Source organism: Furipterus horrens, unplaced genomic scaffold (genome assembly GCF_987537825.1).
Source record: "Furipterus horrens unplaced genomic scaffold, mFurHor1.1.pri manual_scaffold_6, whole genome shotgun sequence".
Taxonomy (NCBI): domain Eukaryota; kingdom Metazoa; phylum Chordata; class Mammalia; order Chiroptera; family Furipteridae; genus Furipterus; species Furipterus horrens.
The window spans coordinates 122522649-122538737 of NW_028327176.1; the positions used below are offsets into that span (position 1 = coordinate 122522649).

The window sequence follows — 16089 nt, forward strand, 5'->3', positions numbered from 1 at the left end:
TATGTTGTTACAGCAGTTGCAATTTTTTTCCCCTTTGCTCCCCTCCACCCAGTACCGCCATTCCCCCCAGCAATCCCACCCCCCTTAGTTCATGTCCATGGGTCATGCATATAAATTCTTTGGCTTCACCCTTTCCTATACTATTCTTAATCTCACCTGTCTATTTTGCACCAATCAATCATGCTTCTTAATCCCTGCAGCATTTACCCATTTCTCCCCTTTTCCCCTCCCTGCTGACAACCCTCCAAATGATCCCCATACCCATGGTTCTGTTCCTATTCTGGTTAGCTTAATCGCATTTTGTTTTTACTTTTTAGATTCAGTTGTTGATAGTTGTGAGTTTGTTGTCATTTAGTGTTCATAGTTTTGATCTTCTTTTTCTTAAGTAAGTCCCTTTGACATTTTATATAATAATGGCTTGATGATGATGAACTTCTTTAGCTTTACCTTTTCTGGGAAGTACTTTATCTGCCCTTCCATTCTAAATGACAGCTTTGCTGGACAGAGTAGTCTTTTTTTTTTTTTTTTTACTTTATTAAAATACTGAGTTTATTTCACATGTATATCTTTGTCTCCCCACCATTTCCACTTGTCTGACCGCCACTACGACTATGTCCCACCATAACATTCCATACATACTTAAAACCAAGCGAGGGTGGAGTTCCATCTTTAAAAACTAAACAGGCATTTTGGACAACACATTCTTGGCAATGGAACCTGGACAACATTTATCAGACACGGCAGGGAAAGTTCTCACTCTGCATTATAAAAAGGACAGCCAGATATCAACTGTTACAGAAATGAAATAAGACGGAAAATTTTAACAAACTGTTTAAACTATTTTCTTAAAGAGACTTCCTCCACTGCCAGAGGTCTTGAATAGCCTCCTGGTCAGTCATCCGGAAGCAATTCTTCACATAATTGATGAATTTGGCTTCCACTTTGGGAAGTGAACCACCTTTTTCTATACTTGCTTGCATTTTTGCTTTTATGTCTTCTACAGAACTAGGTCCTTTTGGTGTTTTAGGAGTTTTTTCCTGTTTTTTGAAGGATTCTTGACCTTTTGATCTTGGTGTTGACGGTTTTGAGTCTTTTCCATTCTGGTTTGATTTTTGTGCATTTTTGGCTGGTATAGATTTCTTTACTGGAGCTTTTTCTTCAGCTTCCTCATCCTCGAAATCATCATCATCATCATCTTCATCATCATCGTCGTCCTCGTCATCCTCATCATCATCTTCATCGGCAGCAAGTTTTACTTTTTTCTGTGGGACCTTGCTGCCACCTCCGGGGGCGGAGCGCTTCCCGGACATACTCAGGAGCTTCACGTCCTCCTCCTCTTCGTCTTCTGACTCTGCATCTTCCTCCACAGCTACTAAGTGCTGCCCGCTAACATGCACAGGCCCTGAGCCGCACTTCAACCGCAAGACCACAGGTGGGGTTATTTCAAAGCCGCCAAGGGAAACCGTGGGCTGCACAGACATTTTCAGGGTCGCCAGGGTCACTTTAATGGGACTGCCTTCATAATTCATGGCCTCTGCTTCCACAATGTGCAGCTCGTCCTTTGCCCCGGCCCCTAAACTGACCGTTCGTAAGGATAATTGGTGCTCATTTTCATCATTATCCACCTTAAAGTGATAATCTTTGTCAGCTTTGAGTTCACAACCGAAGAGATAGTTCTGGGGCCTCAGAGGGCTCATGTCCATGTCCATAGAATCTTCCATGGGGTGGTAGCACGCACTTAGGTGGGAGAGAATGCGGACGGAGATAAATGACTTCTGCTCCGCAGAACAGACACGCAGGACGGAATCGCACCAGGGACTGGACAGAGTAGTCTTGGTTGTAGGTCCTTGCTCTTCATCATTTTGAATACTTCTTGCTAGTCCCTTCTTGCCTGCAAAGTTTCTTTTGAGGAATCAGCTGAGAGTCTTATAGGCACCTCTTTGTAGGTAACTCTCTGTTTTTCTCTTGCTGCTTTTAAGATTCTCTCTTTATCTTTAACCTTTGGCATTTTAATGATCACATGTCTTGGTTTGCTTCTCCTTGGGTTTAGCTCGTTTGGGACTCTCTGTGCTTCCTGGACTTGTATGTCTATTTTCTTCACCAAATTTGGGAAGTTTTCCTTCATTATTTTTTCACATAAGCTTTCAATTTCTTGCTCTTCTTCTTTTCCTTCTGGCACCCCTATGGTTTCGATGTTGGCATGTTTAAAGTTGTCCCAGAGGTTCCTAAGCCTCTCCTCATTCTTTTCAATTCTTGTTTCCTCATTCTGTACTGGCTGACTGTTTTTTTTTTTCTTCCTTATGTTCCAAATCATTGATTTGAACCCTGGTTTCCTCCTCTTCACCATTGGTTTTGTGTGGATTTTCCTTCATTTCACTTAGCATAGCCTTCACTTCCTCCCTTATGCGTTTGCCATACTCAAGCATATCTGTCAAGCCTGTGAGTATATTTATCACCAGTGTTTTGAATTCTGCATCTGTGAGGTTGGCTATCTCCTCGTCACTTAGTTCTCCCACTCGACCCTTGATCCATTCTTCCTTTTGGGCCATGCTTCTCTGTCTCCTCATCTTGGCAGGCTCCTGTGTTTGTTTGTCTCTGTGTCTTAGGTAGAGTTGTTGCACCTGTTACATTGTGGTGCTATGTGTGGGGTAGGGGTCAGAGATGGGACAATGCTGCTTGCCCAGCACTCGCTCCTTTTCCAGGCACCTCTCCCACTTCTATATGGGACTTGGCTCCTGTGTTTGTTTGCCTCTGGGTCTTAGGTAGAGCTCTCACACCTGTTACATTGTAAGGGACAGAGCTTTAACTATTTGTCAGTACAGGGAGACCTGTTTCTCCATGTTGTGGCACTGTATGTGGGAAAGGGTTCTCAGAGGGAACAATGTCACTTGCTCAGCACTCACCCCCTTTCCAGGCTCTTCTCCCACTTTCATATGGGACTGGCGCCGCTCTAGCTGTTGCCCTGGCCATTGTTCCCAGAGTGGGTGGGTCTGTGGATGTTCTAGGACCATGGGGGCCCTTTAAACAAGTGGACTCTCCTGAGAGACTGAAAATTTCTTCCTCCGCCCAACCCCCACTGGTTTGCATAGTCAGAAGCAATGAGGCTTGATTTTCCCTGGTGCTGAAACTGTGAGCAGTGCGGTCTGGTCTGGCGCTGGGAACACTCTCCAGGTGTTCCTCCACACTTTTAAAAACATGTGACTGTGCTTTCCACCGGCCTGCCCCTACTGCTGCTGCTGCTACCTCCACCGTTGCCACCACACCATGTCTTCTCCGCCCAGGCTCTGCCCCTTCTACCTGTCTGGATGAGTATTTCCTCTTTATATTTTTGTTTGTTGGACTTCCATGCAGCTTGATTTTCTAGAACTTCTGGTTGTCTCTAGTTTTGAGGTAATTGTATACTTTCTTAGTTGTGGAGAGAGACCTAGCATGTCTGTCTAGGCCTCTATCTGGCTGGAAGTCCAAATGCTTTCTTTGAAGTAACATTTTCAGTAAAATAAATTGTTGATTGTTGTTTTCCAAAATTGTAGTGCTAATACTTTCTAGTATTTTCTCATTCTCATTAATGTAGAAAACATTCTCACTCTTATTGTGTCTTCCAGTGGTAATTTAAATTTGCCTAGGCTAATTTTTTGTTGTTGTCAAATTGTGTAAGTACCTTAAAACTAAATGGGTTTATTGCTTTATTCTGCTTTTAAGACTATTTTAGCCTTTTTAAATAGGTGAATTAGGAAAATTTCAGTATATAATATGCTTTCACTTCCAGATTAGGGACAGCAATGTTTAATGAATTGAGCATTTATTAGCATCAGTGCTTCCATGTTAAATTTCAGGAGAGTTATATTGACCAATATAACTACCCTGTGGGTCAAAAAACTGAAGTGCTTATTAGTATTCCATTATTATGTAGTCAGAATATGTGAATAATAGTGATCATTATTTTCTTACATATATCCACAGCATGTAAAATATCTCCTTTATTTGTTAATGTTGTAACTTACTGAAAAGCTATCAACTTGCTTCTATTTTTGCCCTCAAAGTACTGGCTATTTTTCCTAATGGTTCTTTGTGCTTTCTATTGTCTTTGTAAATGCTTATTTCATTATTTTTACTGAAATTGGAAAAAGCTCTTAAGAATGTAATTTTTAGTCTCATTCTAAGTATTTGGAAAATCTGTTTCAATTTCTCTTTTAACCTTCTTGGTTCAATTTTCTGAAACAATGGCAAATGAGCCATATGCATACTCTGTAGGCTCCACTAGAAGTTTTTCTCCAGTGGTTAATAAGACCGCAGATTTTGCTTTTGACCCAAATGAACTAAAGAGTAGAAGAAAGATGTTTAAAATGAACTAATGGTTTTAAAGGTGGACATGTTAAATGAGCATATTTTGTGACTTGCTGACTCTTACTGAGCAGAACATTAGGACCTATCAATTCTGTGTGCTTATTACTAGACATTGGTGCTCAGTGACACTTGCCATTGTTTGCTCTAAGAGAAGCATCTCTGATAGTTTTAAAGAAAAAAGAAAGAGTATCTAAAACATAATATATATAATACTCTTTTCCCTTTAATACAACAGAACTGACTTAAAAATGAGTAAGTTATATATTGTGAATTATGCCCTATTTCTCAGACAGAGAATGTCACGTAACACCTAGAATTTTCTATGCCTTATGACAGGCATTTTTGAAATATATTTGACAAAGTGGTTTTTCAAGGATAGCATGTTACAAAAAGTGATATGATGGAAAACCTAAGCCATAGATGCACTGAAATCAATTAGATGTTGGTTCTTACATTAGAATTCCTATCCAATATTATATAAGAGGAAAATGAGTGTTCTAGGCATCTAGATGCAGACACCAGGCTTTTCAGTGTCCTCACAGCATTAATTTAATTGGAGTGTCTTTGTATGTGTGTTAATTAAGTCAAGATTTTAGAAGTCTGTGACAAAAGAACTATTTAAGTCATTTACAGAGTAAAAATGTGGTTTGTATAAGAAAAGAAACAGTGACTTGAATTACTTGCTAAAGCCATTGCTTCTCATTGAGGAAATTCTTGAAAGGTTAATTACTTGGCTTTGGGCCAGGTAATGTAAGCTAGCTGTTGGGAGTCCTTAGGAGGCATCCTACAGGTTGATAGACAGAGCTGAACTGTCAGATTGTATCTTAGGGCAGCCACACACTTCATCATTTCCAGTACTTACATTACACCTGGTGCTTATTGTTAAATCAGGTGCCCTCATGTAAAGTCAGTTAGATTCTCCACCACTGTACTTTGCAGTCACTGATCAATGGTTAAGCAGTTTGCAGAAATGCTTTGGAGCTGTGGTATATATGCTGCAGCAAGGCCTTTAATAGAACTCTTCTTCAGAGGACAAGTGAAATTGTAGGAATGTGTACTGCTATACTTAGTCATAATGTGTGAAACAACGAATGACAGTGTAGAGCTCATTGGACTTAACTGATGTTGGAGGATGGTGTCAGTAGTTATCCAGCATGGGGCAAGAGCACATCAACCTACACAGTAATTCTAAAGACAGAGTACTCCATGTGCCCTGTTTTTCTCATTTAGTGTAGCAATAGCAAGCCCAGGTCCCTTCTTTTAATCATATGAATCGAATATGATTGTGATGATGTACATTCAACACTGGATCTTTAGTGTCATAAGTAGTCTATGGAGAAAAGGTCTTATCTCAGTTGTTCTATAAAACAATTCTAAAATTCAAAGTATATTTTACAAGTAATTTATTTCATATTCTTATTTTTTTAAGTTTCTGATATGGTTGATATTTTAAAAATATTTAGAATCAACCTTTATGTTATACCTAATAGTTAAAATGGAAAATAGGGAAGAAAATTTCTGTTAGTCCTGACTATGAAGGGTTTTAGATTTATATATCTGCATGGGGCGTTGCAATCTGAGAGCTGGAGCCTACTGTCCCTCTAGCATTTCTTCTTTATAAGACAGTGACAACATGTTGTTTTAGGTAGCTTGAGTACTTTTGCAACGTAGCTTCACACTTTTTTTTCTAACAGTCTACCATCTTAGAGGTATATAATACATTCATTCTATGGCATGTGTGTGATAGTGTAATATAGTTTATGCCTCTATTAAGGAATGTGTTTGATTGTCATCTCTCAGTAGGCAGTTCACACAAATAGAATGCAGTCATTCTTAAATGCAAATATTAATATTCAAGATTCTTAAAAGTAAACATTTTAATCTAAATATGTAATTTTATTATTTTAATATCACTACATATTTGTTTAAATAAAAATAGAGAACATTAGATCAGCTTCAGATGTGTTTAATTCCTGTTGAATATTTTCTATTTGGTATGATGTTTGGCTTCATTTGAACTGTAGTGATAGCAGAGAGAATGGAAAACATGAAGAGGCTCAGTTCAGAAATACTTATGAGATAGAAAGACTGGGAGTCAGTGATGGATTGGAAATAACAGGGAAGGGAGAGGGAAGATTTAAGAAAGATCCCATGTTTCTGACTTGAGTAACCAAAAGGGAGAAAGAGCAGATTTGGGGGTAAAATGAGTTTGGTTTTAGATGAATAGAATTTGAGCTAAGAATATAGAGCACCAAAGTCTACTAAGCATGTAGATTTGGGCTACAAATATAGAAGTTATTATCATAACAATGATAATGGAATTAGATGGGATAGCCTGGTTCTCCCCTTTTTCTACATATTCTTTCTGGCAAAGAGTAGAACTCTGAGGAGCATTAACATAAGGGTTGGAACAAGAAGAGTAAACCACAAACATGACTTAGAAAACCCAGTCAGAGGAGGAGGAAGATCAAGAGTCACAGTGTCAGAGAAGACTGGGGACTAAAGTATTTCAAGGAAGTAGAGGTTGGAAGTGATGCCAAATGCTGTGGCAAGGTCAACAAGACATAAGCTGAAAGGTATCCACTGAATATATCATTAAGGAGTTGGTCCTGGAAAGGACAGCTCAGAGAGGTAAGGATGAAACTGAAGTAGTTTCCAGTGGTGGCAATGACGAGATGTGGTCATGATCAGGGTGACTACATGAGAATGAAGGAGAACAAGTAATTAAGTTAAATGGTTGTATGGGTTATTGCATTAGTTAGCATGTTCCAGAGGAATAGAATCAATAGGATATAGATATAGATATAGATAGATAGATATAGGTAGTTATAGATGTATAGGAGGAGATTTATTATGGGAATTGGTCCACATGATTATGGAGCTGAGAAGTCCCAGTGCAAGCTGGTTGACCAGGAAAGCTGGTGGTATAATTCATTCTAAGTACAAAAGCCTGAGGATGGGAGGGGAAGATTAGAGTGGAGGTGGATGCTGGTATAATTCCCAGAGTTCTAAGTTCCAAGAATCAGAAGCTCCTATGGTTGAGAGCAGAAGATAGATCTCCCAGTATAAGGTTGGGGGTGGGGTGCGGGCGGGTGGAGGAATGGAGAGAGAGAGAGAGAGAGAGAGAGAGAGAGAGAGAGAGAGAGAGAGAGAGAGAGAGAGAGCGCTCAGGAGATAGCAGTTATCTTTCCTCTGCTGCTGCTCTCATTGGATGATGCCCACCACATGGGCAAGGGAGGATCTCCTCTGCCCAGTCTACTGATTCAAATACTAATCTCTTCTGGAAGCACCCTCTTATACACACACAGAAATAATGTTTTACCAGCTATCTGGGCAACTCTTAGTCAAGTTGATATATAAAATTTACTATCATAATTACCAGCATGAATCAATAAATTACCTAGGTGGTGGCAGGATTTGAGGTGATGGCTAAGTGATATGTCAGAATCTCTGTGCATTAGCAAGATTGATCATGATTTTAGAAGAAATCAGTTTTGGGGACTAGTAGTAACTAGTGAAGCTCAAAACAGATAGGACCTTTATGGATGTAATGAGGTAATGGTCCATGTTCTGGTTGTGTCCCTTCCAAACAAACAAACAAAACAGTTTAAACTAGTTTGATAAAATCAAGATACTAGAAAAAATTAGGCATTGGCAGGTATAAATATATTCTCAGCAGCTGAATTTTGTCCATCTTTCCAAGAATGTATTAAAGCTCCTCATTTTTTTGTGTATCCTACCTCTCTTTTCTCCCTGGTTTTCCTCATCTTACCATTAGTCTGTACATAACACACAGTGTCAACACCCTTGAGTTAGGACTTCTGATGTCAAGTTCCCACCACTGACTCTCAAAGGTCTCAGTGTATTTCAGTGCAAATGGCTGTTGGGTGGGGAAGACATTGAAATCTGCCTTATACAGTTCAATATTTACATCAAGGTCCATGTCCTCCTCAGTTCCTGACTTTGAAATGCCTGGAAGAATAATTAGCCACCAGTTCAGAGATTTGGGGGAAGCCTGAAGTATATGAGTGCAGTATGTAAGGAGAGAGAAAGTTCGCTAACCAAGGAAAGGGTGCTCCAGAATGGATTTAGAGGGTGAGGAGTGGGGCAAGGTTGGGCTGGGGTGAAGGAAGCACATAACCATATGGCTTTCATTGTTTCATTGTTCTCTTTAATCATGCTTCCTTAAAATATTTCACATCCTTAATTACATTGTGATGCTTAGAGAACTTAGTACTGTATTTTATGTTTCTTTTGCACCTTGGCACTCCCTCCCCCAAATATCCAACAAAGTTTCCTGTGTGTCCAATGGATTTTAGAATATCTTTGAATTGTATTTAATACTGTATATATCCTATCACTTAAACAAGTTTCATGGGGAATTCATCTTTGTATATGCCACGTCTTGGAATACAACTTTTCAGCACTTTGAAAGGTGTCATAAAGTTTCATGTGACATTTAAGGGCTCCTTTCCATTAATGATATGTAGCTATCCTGTTTTGTCCATTTTCTTTGATTTATTTTTAGCAGACTCCTGATTTGAAAAACCTGCCATACAGAAATAAGGGTATAAATGGTGACAAAACAAGTAACTCTGAAGCTGAAGTAACTTTGTCTGGAAATGTAAATACAGGAGGAGGAATATTTATTATGGCCAGTGGGATTTTCCAAAACAAAAATGAGAGTATTTTCTAAATTCAGATGATGTGATATTGAGCACCCATCAACTAAATAGATCCTTAAAAACTCTGGTAGTTTTGCTCTGGATGACTTCTCAATAGTGCTGGGCATGCTTCCCCAGTGAGGGGCCCATTTTTCTTCATGGTGATCAGTTAGCTTTTCCTTAACTAACTGGTGAGGGGCTGGAGTTTCAGAGGGTTTGGAGGATGAGGAGTTGGAGATGGAACTAGTGGACGGAACTGGTAGAATCATATCTAATTATCTCTTTGGGTTTCAAATAGATTAATACCTGAGGTTCAGAAATATGATTGAGATTTACTTCTTAAAATTGCCACTATGTAAAGCTTTCCACTTTCTTTCACCTGGTATGAGTGATAGTATATGGCATGAATTTTAGGAGATTTATTTCATAATATATAACTCATGTCATTTCCTTCCTTATTTGCTATATTCCTCATTCTTTTAGTCAAAGCTATAGGCTGCATTATCACCTTGTTTAATGCCAACATGGTAATATATAATTACTTCAAATAATGAGTAGTTTGAAGCTTAGCTATGAGCTGTGCCTTGTCACTTTTGGTGGTTACACTCTTTTCTGTGTGACCTGAGATTTCAGGTGGGACAGTCAATACTTCCACAGACTGTATCCACATACCTAGCACTTTATCATAGCTCTAAGGCCACAAGTAGGACCAATGTTCATATTCTGCTGGTGGGGATCTGTCAAAAACATAATTCTTGAAGATGAATTGGTTTATTCCTTAAATAATGATTTAACCAACCTTTCAATCTCACCTTAGAATTTCTTGTTTCTGCTTAAAGGCTATACATACATCACAGATTGTCTTATAAAAAAATACCTAGATTCCATCATCAAATGTATTATCCTCTCATATTGCAATGATAATAAAGTACTTAATGAAAATATTGTCGTGTGTTCTTATAAATACAGAACTTGCTGCTCAGCTAACTTAGTTATTTGATTTATTCTCTAATATTCAGCTGGAAGGATTTCTAAAGTGAAGAAAATGAAGAGAAGAGAAATTTTTAAACCTTATTTCTGGGATTTATTTAAGAGTGACACAAATATAACTCTTTATTCAAATGGTTATAAAGGAATTGCAAAGAGAATTAAAAAAATAAAAAATCACCAAAGTTTAATTATGATATTTTCTGAGTTTTGTTTTTTACTTTTTATCTATATATTTTAATTCCTAAACTAATGCATTTTAGAAAGTAAATTCTCTAGGTAATTTCTTTGTCTGAATCATTGCAAATAAACTTTTTCTAGAATGCATTGGAAAATTTCTAACATGGAGTCTGTACCTTTTCTTACCGTGAATGTATTTTTGAGAGAGTTAACATCATATAACTCACATATCAAACTTTCAATGAAGGAATAGGCATTGAGAACACTTGGGTAACTTCCACATTTGAAAGCCATTTCTTACAACCTGGGACTTTCACAAGAATGTGCTTCTGTGTATTTCAGACCTGACCCTTTTCCAGCTCTACAGAATGTACCCACCAATGTACTGACTTCAGTTCTCTCTAGGGGATATGCTGGAGACAACTTTATCAAGATGGGACAATGACAATGTTTAGAGTGAATCCTTTTAAACTATAGTCATCAAATCTTGATGCCTGCAGAAAGCCCTTCTCTGTCTAAGGGGAGCCACAGTCTCTTACTGTTCTCCTCACCAGTGTTTGGTAAGCTTGAACGGTGAACCACTGTAATCGCTACAGTTTCTGGTCTCCCCAAGGGTCCTTACTGGCTACTTCCTGGCTCTAATTGTATCAAGCTGCTTACTTTGCCAGAATGGGTAATCACTTTATATTTTTCTGTTGATGCCCCTTCTTAGATGTTTCCATCTTTCTCCTTGTTTTTTATCCTCAGAGATCCACCCCTATTCTCTGTGGAGCTTTCTCTTTTTCATTGCCTTCCAAGTTAAAAAAAAAAAATCTCATATACTATATGAGGTCTGTCCTGAAAAAGTTCAACTATTGTTAATACAACAAGAACAGTTTGCACTACATTGATGTAACCTGACAGTCAAGGGGAGTGGACTGGAATGCACATGCATGAACAATGATGACTTCACTGTGCTAGTCAGTGGGGCAGTAGATGTTGTTGAGTAAGCATGTGTACTCTGTGGCCACTGCATTCAAAATGACTGAGTAGAGACATAAATCTGCATCAAATTTTGCATTGAACTTGAACACTCCTCCATTGAAATTATGCAGATGATTCAGAAGGTTGCAGCTATGGGCAATTGGTGATTGGCAGCTTCATGATGACAATGCCCCCCCTCGTGCATCATGTCTTGTGCAGAGTTTTTTTTTGACAAAACATCAAATCACCCAGGTGATGACAGCCCCCTACAGACCAGATTAGGTGTCCTGCAACTTCTGCCTTTTCCAAAAACTAAAATTGCCTTTGAAAAGGAGGAGATTTCAGACCATTGATGAGATTCAGGAAAATCTGATGGGGGCACTGATGGTGATTGGGAGAATTGTTTGAGGTCTCAAGGTGCCTACTTTAAAGGGACTGAGATGTCATTGTCCTACGTACAATGTTTTTCTTTCTTTCTTTCTTTCTTTCTTTCTTTCTTTCTTTCTTTCTTTCTTTCTTTCTTTCTTTCTTTCTTTCTTTCTTTTTCTTTTTTGGTTTTTCAATTACAGTTGTCCCATTTTCCCCCCATTGCTCTCCCCCACCCAGCCCACCCCTTCCCCCACAATCATATCCCTCCCCATTGTCCATGTCCATGAGTCATTTATACACGTTCCTTGACTAAACCCTTTCCTTACTTATCTCCCTTCTCCCCCTCCACTGTACAATGTTTCTTGTGTCTTCTTCAATAAATGACTTTATCTTTCATATCCCATGGCTGGATACTTTCTGGAAAGACATTGTAGTTCAATAAGTAATGTTAATTTAAAAGAGATTACAGCTAGTATTGTGAGCTATAAATCACTTTTTAAAAATAGTTTTATCATTTTTTTCTACCAACTTTAAGAAGTACTCTACATATTCCTGTAGCAGAATGATAGACCCGTTATTTAGGAGAGAGGGGAGTGCTTATGTATAACATAAATGCAGATAATAATTTACTGATGCCTTTAGATTGATTACCCAAATATACATGTCTTATCGCCAAGCAGAATGATAAATTCCTCTGTTTAGAGTTGACAGGGGCAAGGACACAAATGATTTTAATATAAGAAAAAAAGTATTAATTTTTCAGTATTATCAATGATCTGTTGCACAGGTTGTTTTACATACATTATTACATTCAGTTCTCACAGTGAATCTTGAATTTTGCTCCAGGAACCTAGAGCTCAGAGAAGCTCTTAAACCTTGTCTTAAATGATGCTTCCAAGCTTGTTGCTGGCAATGATTTGATTCAAAATCAGATCTGTTTTTCTCTAAAGTTTACACTTTTCATTATAGCTGTTTTTCCCAAAGAGTACTACAGGCAACAGAGTGCCAGTAAGAGACTTATCCCTAGATTAAGGGTTCTCTGCTTAATTAACATTGAGAAATTCCACAGTAGAGAAAATGGTTTAATTTTTTCAAATCCAAATGGCCCTAATATTTTACCATGGTGACTTTTTTTTAATGATGAGTATTCTCTTGAGTTAATGCTTTTCTGTTGTGGTTTTTGCTGTGAACCTTTTTGGTTCATCAGAGACTGGTTATATTATATTTTCTCAGTGTTCATTGGGGCATTGCTTTTGTATGATTACTCCAGTCAATAAATCCCAAGCACCTGGGAGTCATGTTATAGTAGATTAAAAACATGGTCACAAATTCTTTGCAGCTCCTTTATCATGAGGACAAAACTATTTTCTTATCCTTTGAATCTGGGCTGACTTTGTGACTTGCTGTGACTAACATAATGTGGCTAAAGTGACATTGTGTGAGGCCTTCATCCCTCTTAGTATGCTTTTGCTTATGGAAACCTGTCTTGCCTCTTAGTGAATAAGTTGCCATGTTAAGGAAAATTGAGATATTCAATTGCTAAACATATGAGTGACACCATCTTGGACCTTCCAGCAGAATCAGACCTCCCATTGAATGCAGCCCTGTGAGTGAACCAGAAGAATCATCTAGCCATCCTAGGGACTGATAAGAAATATTAAACTGTTGAGCTTAGCCACCAAGTTTTAGGCTGAATTTTCACTCAGAAAGAGTTCATTGATATGCCTGTGAAAACTATAACTGATAATTCATGAATGTTGATGTTCTAGCTTCAGGGTATTTCCTAGTTATAAGAATTATGTGCATTTCTGAGTATGTACTTACTCTTGTGATAATTAATGTTTTATATATTACATGTACTATCTGTTGGGAGATAATTTGTCATAGGTCTTATGTTTCTACATGTCTTATGAGCAGAAGTATTGACAACTTCTGTTCTGTGCTAACTTTTCAAAGACTTTTATATAGTGTACAGTCTTGGAAGATAGAGACAGTATCTCCCTCTGGGACAGAAGACAGATTTTTTTTTTGTCCAGGACAATAAAGGTAATGTCTTTCTCTGAGGCAAAAGTTAGGCAGGTGTGCCCAAGCTCAGAATTTTTAGTTGTGACTCAAACCCATGGTAGCACTCACTTGGACTCCTCCACATTGCTGCGTTGGGAGTAAGAGGTTGAAGAGAACCAATGCAAACACGGAGCTCATACTGCCTGATGTTCCATGAGTAACAAAGTCCTTTGTCTGTTACCTGGGCATCTCATGTCTTCTGCCACCATAAATAAAGCCATAACAGGTTACCTTTTTAGCATACAAACTGGGAAAATCTGAGACTCTTCACAGTTCTTGACATTATCTAGTTTGAACTTAATGCAGAATATAAGATACTTTATTAACATTATGAGTTTGACTTTTTTTCAGACGTATTTATGAATCTGCTTATTTCTTCTGAAATGTACAATTATTCATAAGTAGCTATATGTTGATCTCTCATGACTTAAATTATTAGATTCATTATAAATTATGTTCAAGAAGAATGAAATTTTAAATTGCCATTATAATTATACATCTGAATAGAACATATTAATTTTTCATTAATGACTATTAAATTATGCTGAAACAGCATATGTTATGCTAGATATAGTTTATTTTTTAATAAGTATTTATTTTCCTATCTGTATTTTTCCCATTATATATTGTGTTTTTGTATTTTGTGGTTTATTTTAGTTTATTGTTTTATTTTTAAAAGCCTATTATATTTACTGATTAGTTCTTGTCTTCAGATTTATAATTCATAAATTTCTGACTTTAAAAAATCAATTTCTTTGTTCTGCTTTTAATGTCTTTTTTTGTTCTTTTTTTCTAGCTTCTTGAGATGAAGTGCTTGCTTCACTTATTTTCACATTTTTTTTTTTTTTTTAAATCCATGTCTCCAAGGCATGAACCAGGCATGGGCACAAACCAAAAGCCAACCTGGGATAAACAAGGAGTTACTTTGTCTCTGGCTGATATGAGATTAGCACCATCAAACCAGGTGCAACTCTACCCAGGCCAGGGACAACTTATTTTCACTCTTATTTGATACACAGCATTACACATTTTGCTGTGTTCTATAGATTCAAAAGTTTGGAATTTTCATTATTGTTTAGTTCTAGGTGTAATTTTTCTTAAAGAATTAAGAAGACAGAGCTTTCACTTTATTTGATAATATTTTTTTCTCCTTTATTTCTAGAGTAAAGTTAGTGCATTATGACCAGAGAATAGAGTTTGCTTTGGTTATAACATTTGGAATTTGTGAGGTGTTTTTCTTTTTGTTGTTTGTTTGTTTTTTGGTGTATAATATATGATCAATTTTTGTAACTACCTTTTAAGTAGGTATCGTATTTTCTCTGTTTTCAATGTGAAGGTTCTCACTACAGGGTTTCATGTAGGCTAGGACTTGACTATAGGGACAAAAGTTAAGGAAGTATGAAGGATGTCCATTAGGTTTTTTTAAAAATTGATTTTAGAGAGAAAGGAAGGGAGAGAGAAAGAGACATCAATTTGTTGTTCCACTTATTTATGTATTCATTGGTTGAGTCTTGTATGTGCCCTGATGGGGATCAAACCCTCAACCTTGGTATACAGGATGGTGCTCCAACCACCTGAGCAACTCAACCAGGGCAAGGGTGCCCCATAGGTTTTTACTTGTGCAAAATGTTGAGATGTAAAAAGTGGTAAGAATGATATGTGAAGCTTTCCATTAACAATTGAGATGTTTAACAACTTTAATATCATGTGCTGAAAAATCTTAATCCATAAAAGTCTTAAATTGGTGCTAACATACCCATTTGGAATACAAAGTTAGGTGGGAGAATTGTTAAAATGTGTAGTTTCTTCTGGAGACGCAAGAAGAGTTTGTCATTTGTTACCTCACTTTAGTTGCCAGCTTCTAATTGTTTTCTGTGGTCATAACTAAATATCCACCCTTTTCTGTTCATCATCAGAACCTGGAATCCACTGACATTTTCTGCCATTTGAGTTCTCATAGGGCTGGGAGCTGGGAGGAAATCTTAGAAAAGGAATCTGTCTGATTATCATGATTTCTGCTGCTTCCAATTGGCCAAGATCAACCTGGGTTCACGGAATAGAATGCTCTTTGGAGCTGGAGACATCTGGATTTGAATTTCAGCTTTGTTTTCTATTATTTGTGCATCATTGGATAAGCTGCATAACTTAACTGAGTCTTTTTTTTTTCTTTTGTAAAAATTTAGATTATAAAATTCACCTGAAATGTCACTTTGAAGATTAAATGACATGTATAAAAAGCTGTGCCATTGCTCACACAATTTTATTCCTTCTTTGAATTTAGGCCTTTGGAATATATGCTCTGGGGAATGGGAACTCAATCTTGACAATGTAACTCAATAGAGAATCAAATTCCATCCTGAATTAGTAGTTTTGGGTTTACCATTTTCATCACCGCACTGTACACTGGTGTCCTTGATCAGTGGTGGTAGCACATTGTACAGTGGTTCTGTGTAGTGATATAGAAATGGACTCCCAGGCCCAGGGCCCAAATCCCTGCTTCATCTCTCTAGCTGTGTGA

General features: G+C 37.6%; 1 non-coding gene and 1 pseudogene across 1 annotated transcript; both read right to left on the minus strand.

Moving 5' to 3' along the window:
• Nucleotides 1-524: 524 nt before the first annotated feature.
• LOC150007342 (nucleophosmin pseudogene) lies at nucleotides 525-1767 on the minus strand (annotated as a pseudogene).
• A 12658-nt stretch (nucleotides 1768-14425) lies between these two features.
• LOC150007343 (small nucleolar RNA SNORA48) lies at nucleotides 14426-14561 on the minus strand. The gene has a single exon (XR_016512202.1). It is a non-coding gene; the product is annotated as a small nucleolar RNA SNORA48 (small nucleolar RNA).
• Nucleotides 14562-16089: the final 1528 nt, after the last annotated feature.